The sequence below is a fragment of the Atta cephalotes genome (assembly GCF_000143395.1).
Source record: "Atta cephalotes unplaced genomic scaffold scaffold00028, whole genome shotgun sequence".
Lineage (NCBI taxonomy): Eukaryota > Metazoa > Arthropoda > Insecta > Hymenoptera > Formicidae > Atta > Atta cephalotes.
The window spans coordinates 4,129,301-4,136,256 of NW_012130092.1; the positions used below are offsets into that span (position 1 = coordinate 4,129,301).

Genomic DNA, 6,956 nt, shown 5'->3' on the forward strand with positions numbered 1-6,956 from the left:
TATATATATATATATATATATATATATATATATATATATATATAAAAGTGATAGATGGTTGCAAGGTATCAAATCGAAAGAAATCAATTCTAGTCAAATATTCTGCCTATATTAGACTGTGCTTGGTTGCTCAATTTCCTAAGACTCCATGATCATCTACAAATTCTATGTAAACGAGCCTAAAATCTTTATCCAAAAGATAAGTTAGATTCTGTATAGTTTGCTTCTGTTACTAATAATTGGTTGGTATAGCAGACTAGCAGCAAACATAACAACAAAATTTATTGTCATATTTACCGACTCTATCACTGGTTAAAGATACTGGTGGCTTGTTAAGTTAATAAAATCCTTTCTCTCAGTGTATATCTTAACACGATTTCAGTCGAACAAATCCGATCTTTTTTTCCCATGTCACACAGAAGAAGATCCGCGATATTATCGTATTCGAAAATTGATAAGAAAGGAAATCGAATGTGGAATTGATCTTCTTGAGATTGTCGATTTTTAAAGAAGAATACGCGGATACGTACAGCACTGAATTCCAACGAACTGACATTGAAAATTTGCATGTAAAACAATGTGCACGCTATACCAGTCGATTTATTATAAATATACCGTCATCATATTATAATATTGATTATTCATATAATATTAATTAGCAATAAAAACAGAACATAGTTGAAAAAACGTGCCTTAATAAATGCACGATGTAAGTAGCTAGATAAAAAAGAATTTTACGCGTTGAAATGTGGCCTCGCAGCGAAACGGAAACTTGTCAACCTTGTTTCGCGTGCAAAATTTTACAACAACGAAAAGAAAAATAAACTGGTTCATCATGATTTCTTCTATTTGTCATTAAATGGATTTTGGATTTACAAACTCGCCGAAAGATTTCCAAGGTGGACTGGAATCAATCCTTTAACGTTTATCTTAGAGTATCACGTATAAATTGCGTGCAAGTGGCAGAGAAAAAAATTGCCGTGAGAATTAAGGTTTCGATTGCCGAGAACCTTTCCTTGACTCTAATTGTCGCATTAGTACAATGCTATACGAGTATATTCATATCCATAAGTTAATTGCACGTAACTGCAAACAACTGCTCTTTACGTTCTCTTGTATACTGAGCTTGTATGGCAACAGGCATGTTTACAGCACTCACCTGACGAAAACTTATTTTTACTTGACAGTGTTATAATATGAAGAAAATCACATTAATAACTAAATTCGCGAAATTAATTTCTTTTCAAATGATTTCTGTTTAAATAATTTTTATGCCAAGTCAGATTTGTCGTATTTGTCAATTAAAACTGAAAACAAAATTCCAGCATAAATCTAAATAGAATTGCCACTATAAACTTTAAAAACTTTTCTTTTTTCTTTATTTGGAGAGAAATTGTTGATTCTCTTCCTTTCATTTAAAATTTAATTATTTTAATCTTTGTTTTTACTATTTAATATAAAACTTAGTGATAGTACTTTTAATGGTCTAATAATTTCTTGTTTAGTAATAATTACAACATTTATTCATTTTCATAATTTTATATAAACATACACGGTAAGAAGCATTATGCTGAAATATTTAAAGATAGATAATTAGATATGAAAATAATTTTGTTGAGCCATCAAAATAATTATACAAGAAACTCGAGCACAATTAGCAATACTGCAAAAAATTTGATATTCTAGTAATAAGCATTCTACATAATTATTTAATCGAACAAAATTATTTTCAGATCTGTGTTTAGTTTTTTTAATAATTCATTAAATTTTTTAATAATTCAGCAAAACTTCCGTATACCTATGTAGAGTCTTAGGAAAAAGGAGAAGATATTCGTTTCTCAAAGAAATTCAAAGTTCAAATGAATATTGACATCTGATCTTTGCACAAGTAGAGTCTGAGGTAACCATAAAGCTATTAGCGGGAACGGCTTTATGGTATACGGCGCGGCGTATCTATCCGTTATGTGGCCACGCTATGTGCCGCCGATACGTATCGCACCTTCTGACAAGTCAATCGAGCTTGTTGGTGGAAATTGTAAAGTGGTACACACGCCTGCATAGCCGACGTGTACACGCGGTGCTGCTATTAGCGTCGTGACATAACGTTACGCAACGGATCAGTTGGAGGACGAGCGCGTGAATTACGCGTTACACGCAGTGACAGATACATGAGTTTATGGATCATTATAAACGTACGTCCGCCGATTTCTCTTCGTCTTTTTTCCTCGAGTGATTATCTCGGGCGCAAACATGAAATTCGAACCGCAAATCACAGATTTGCTTCCACTCGCACATAATGTAATGTAGATGGAAGACTGTTAACGGTTCTCCGACAATGAGCACAATTCGCATCCGCATCCGAGTTAGACTTTCGCAAAAAAAAAATGTCCGTGGAGACTTTACTTTGTGTCTAACTTTCATACGTCATTCGGCGAGTTTGCAATTCGAAAAGCGGACCAACCACGTTGATCGCGATTTTTTACGTGGAAAGTTATGCGATAGTTTTCCATGAATGTCAGACGGATGGACTGATGAAGGAATAGAGAGTTTACCGTTCTAGAATTTCTAGTCTTCTAAGAACAGATTAAAGTAAAAATACCATTGATATAAAAAATAAAGAAAATTTACATCAATTAAAGAAAATTAATGACAAAGAAATAAAAAAAAAAAGAAAACAATATGTATAATTCAGAGAATAATGAAATTCATAGAAAGATGAAATATACCAAAATAATATGAAATAGAGCCAATAAAATAATAGTAGAATAGAAAATATATAAAATTAAAATAGATGTAAGAGAATGAGATTTAATCGAAGTTTCGCAAGTAAATAAATTAAATAAAGTTAGTGGTTACATACATAGAAAAATATCATTTTATTGCTAAGAAAGTGATTATTCAATTTATTTTCTTCTCTTTAAGAGTTTCCTTTAACAAAGAATATCTTGATAATAATCTTAAAATATACATATATTACATATATTACAAATTTTAGAAAAACTCATTATTACGATTCAAAACAAGAATTTATTTCCTTTAAAGAATATTATAACATTGATCGAAGGACTTTATATACAATAATAAGCAATTCGAATTTATTTCAATTTAATAATCTTGATTAAAGAGTGGATTAAATTTACTAGGATTCAGAATATATTTTGAATAATTAATTTGATGGGAGGCCCGTGCTGAACCTATGATAGATTTGCAGAAATATAAACTTTTGAAATACTTGAAACAAGTAATTATTACTTGCGTAGAGAAAGTGTATTTTTCTATGTGTAAGGATGGATGGATACTCTCTAAATCTGAATCAGTGGATAGTCACTAATTACCCAGTGGCACTGGATAATCAGTGAAGTTCAACTAAAAAAGGAAGAATGTTTGAGCATTATATAACTAAAATACTGATATCTGCATGTTAATTTCAATTTTTCGATACCATATTCATTGAGTTTAGAAGCACTAAAACAAGGTTAGTTAGATCACACAATAAAGATTAGTTAGGGATTTCACATTTAATTTACTGATTACCAGTGGCATACTTGGCACTTATGTCAGTGATTATCCACTGATTCAGATTTAGAGAGTAGTGAACGGAGAACGGCGACGGCGCGCCGCGACGTTCGATGCAATGTGCGAACGGATCGATCCCTTCGGAGGGCACGCTTTCGCGCTCGGAAATGCAGCCCGCGGATCCGGGACATTATATAGGTCGGGAAGCTTGTTGATCCGTATTCACCGTGCGGTATCCCCGCCGCGGGGTAACTGGGTCACTGAATGTTTCAGCGCACGCAAAACTAGGTTACCATCCAACGGTCCGATGGAGCCGCGCACGTGTGCTTGTGCTTGTGAGGGTTTCTCGTTCGCGCCGTTAAGTATCGTTCACATAAGGATTAATGTGGCGCCATTTGCTTGCAACGCGATACTTGCAATGTAAAGCGTTTAACTCGCGGCTGCCTTGTTTGTCCATTCATTCGCGTCCGAGCTAGCGTTCATGTTTTCACGCAAATGAAAACTTCTAGTGTAAATAATTACGTCGCATCAATAAATCAAGACACATGTTGCTATTTATAATGCAAATTAACTTAGACCTTCATTTATAAAGAATGTATTTATTTTTTTATAATATTGATTTGTTTATAACTTACGTCAAAAAGAAAATGTTATTTGTGACTATAATTATACGATGAAATAATTAGGAGGTCTATTGTTATAGTTATTAATTATAATACAGTTTGCGTTGCTTAAAACCTCCAAATATTTGCACTTGAAATGAGATCAATATATATTTGGGCGACGAAGCGAGAGAAAGAGAAGAGTTTGATGAGTGCAAAAAATGCAAACATCGCCAATAGATTGAATATTAGTAATAATAATCAATATTTATAGTTCTATGCACTAAAACTGGGAATAATGTAATTGTTTCCAAAAACGACTATAATATTGTAACAACTATATTTTTAAAGACAACCATATTCCTTTTGAACTATATTATTGCTACCATTATAATTAATACAATAAAAACAGAGTTCTTAACCATAATTATTTTACCATGCAATTATAGTACCATGCAATCATAAATATCACGCTTTTCTCTCAGTATAATCCATTTTAAAAGTAACACTCTGCCATGAAAAATGCCAGGAAGAAAATTCAATTTACGGAATTATAGATTCTTTATTATCTGTGCAAAGCACGATGTATGTAAAACTACATTGCGATATATTCGACGAGATTTGTGATACGACAGTAAGCTCCATGTGTACGACAGTTTAACATTGCCTCCCGTTCTCGGTGTATGCAACGTCTCCCCCGCATAAAGCAGCATCAAGCGAGACCGTGCGAATCAGACACGCTACTCAAGATTCGCGCCCTCTTCAAGTCCTCGCGTGCGCAAGAACGGCACTTTCCCGTGGTGGAAAAGTGATGGTGATCGCGTTCCCCTGGGATCGCTGGGAACAAGGCCGGCGGGAACGCGCGATTCTCCCTCGGGAAAATATGGGTACACGCGTACGGGGTGATCCAGTTTCCGGAGATATCCGGGTTACGGAGTCGTGCAGCGGGGGTCAGTCGCGTTGGATACGGGAACGTGGCAACCGGCTGGCCTGTATCGAGCGGCCTGATTTCGTGTCAGGACAACCCGGCCAACCTGATTTCAACTTCGCCGACCTCACTCGCCGACCCAATTCCCCGCTTTATGTTACGGGAACATTCGAAGGACTCGGCCCCGTTGCCGACGTCCTTGTGCTAGAAATCCATTTTCTCCCGTAGGATCGTCGGATGCCGGGATCGTCGTTTCGCTTAACGCCCTTCACGGAAGCGAATTTGGAACGCAGGGGTTTCTACGTCACCGATAATACCTATGAGACGACGATGTCTCTCCATCATTTTTTCTTAGAAAGAATATGCGAGGAACAAGGAATCTTTTCCTTTTTCTTCATTTACTGCTTTTTCAAACTTGTGTAAAAAAAGAATACTTTTTGTACAAGTCTAATTATAAATACTAATTATCATTGACCTCGAAAATAATCAATTTTCTAGAAACTTCTTAGTTACTGATGTGATAATACAGAGCTCAATGTCAGGCAACAATGTAAATATATAGAACGAGTATAACCTTCGAAGTGAAGCGCGCCTAAAGTTGAATAAAATTACAAGTATATGCATAAAAGAATAGAACTGTTCAGCTAAAAATAACAATTTTGTAGAACAATTTTATTTAACGTTTTAATAATATAACGATAATTTGTTTCATTTCACTCGCATTGTAATCAATGCTTTTTTTTCGAAACTTTTTCGAAACGATAGAAAATATTTTCAACACCTTTCACTGTTGCCGTTAATTTGAACAAGATCTACTTTAAAGACTTTATCATCAAGACAACATACTTCAGTGCGAGAGTTAGGTGCGAGAGATACCGTTATTGTAAACGTATTAGAGAGTACTCCCTCGTTCCTAAGTAGACTCACTTAACAGCAAACAAGAGTTCGCTTTATCCGCCCCTGCGGTCCCTCGTAAGAAAAGTTTGCCCGGACAAGGTCTTCGCATCTTTCTTAGCACTATGCATACAACGTACACATACATACTTTGCTGCAACGTGTGTTGGTGCACGTGTAACGGTTTCATTGTCCCAGATTTGCCATCTAGGCTAGACAGCAACTTACCCCTTGACCGAGCGCCACGTGGAGAAAGAATAAGACCGAGAATTGTCTCAGAGAAAATTCTCCTCTTCTTCTTCCTCATTTTTCCTCTCTTTTTTTTTCTTCGTGCTTCTCCCTAATATCGTCTTTTTCATCGATTATTTCTCCTTCTTCAACAAGTAGCGACCCGTCGTGACCGCGCAAATGCAAGGCGCTGTGTACACGGTGGCACGAAGCGGAGGGAACGAGAACGAGCGGGATGAAAACGAAGCGCGTGCCCCTCCTCTTCGTGTACCTGACCCATTTATCCGGTGCGCCGGTAGGTACGTAGCTCTATCGATCGACCTAGATCCGTAGCCCCCTAGTCTGCCCACGACCTACAGTTTGTTTGGCCACCTTAACCGCCCACAGCCGCATATCACCGCCTCAACATCCTCGGAACATCCCGTGGCAAATCATCGTGAGACATCGATAACATCGGCGATCTTCACTTCATCTTTCATCGATATTCTAGGTGCGTAAGAAAGACAAACGATCCAGTGTTCAGCAAGCCGGAAGTCTGTCGTGCGTCCACCTGTCATCAGTCGATGGTGACGTCACGAAGCGATAGCGAAACGGTGAAATATGACTGAGGGTGTGGCTTGTAATGCCGATAAGACCGGCACTACACCTTGCTGCTTACACGTCTCGGAATGATCTATGGGGTGTGCATATGTACGCGTATGAGAATGTGTGTGTGTGTGTGTGTGTGTGTGTGTGTGTGTGTGTGTGTGTGTGTGTGTGTGTGTGTGTAGTTAGTTGTTCGTCGTAGT

General features: G+C 36.9%; 1 protein-coding gene across 1 annotated transcript in view; it reads right to left on the reverse strand.

Annotated features, from left to right (window-relative positions):
- Positions 1-6,956, reverse strand: part of LOC105620762 (zinc finger protein 704) — a 51,677-nt gene that overhangs the window by 34,242 nt on the left and 10,479 nt on the right. The window lies entirely within an intron of this gene.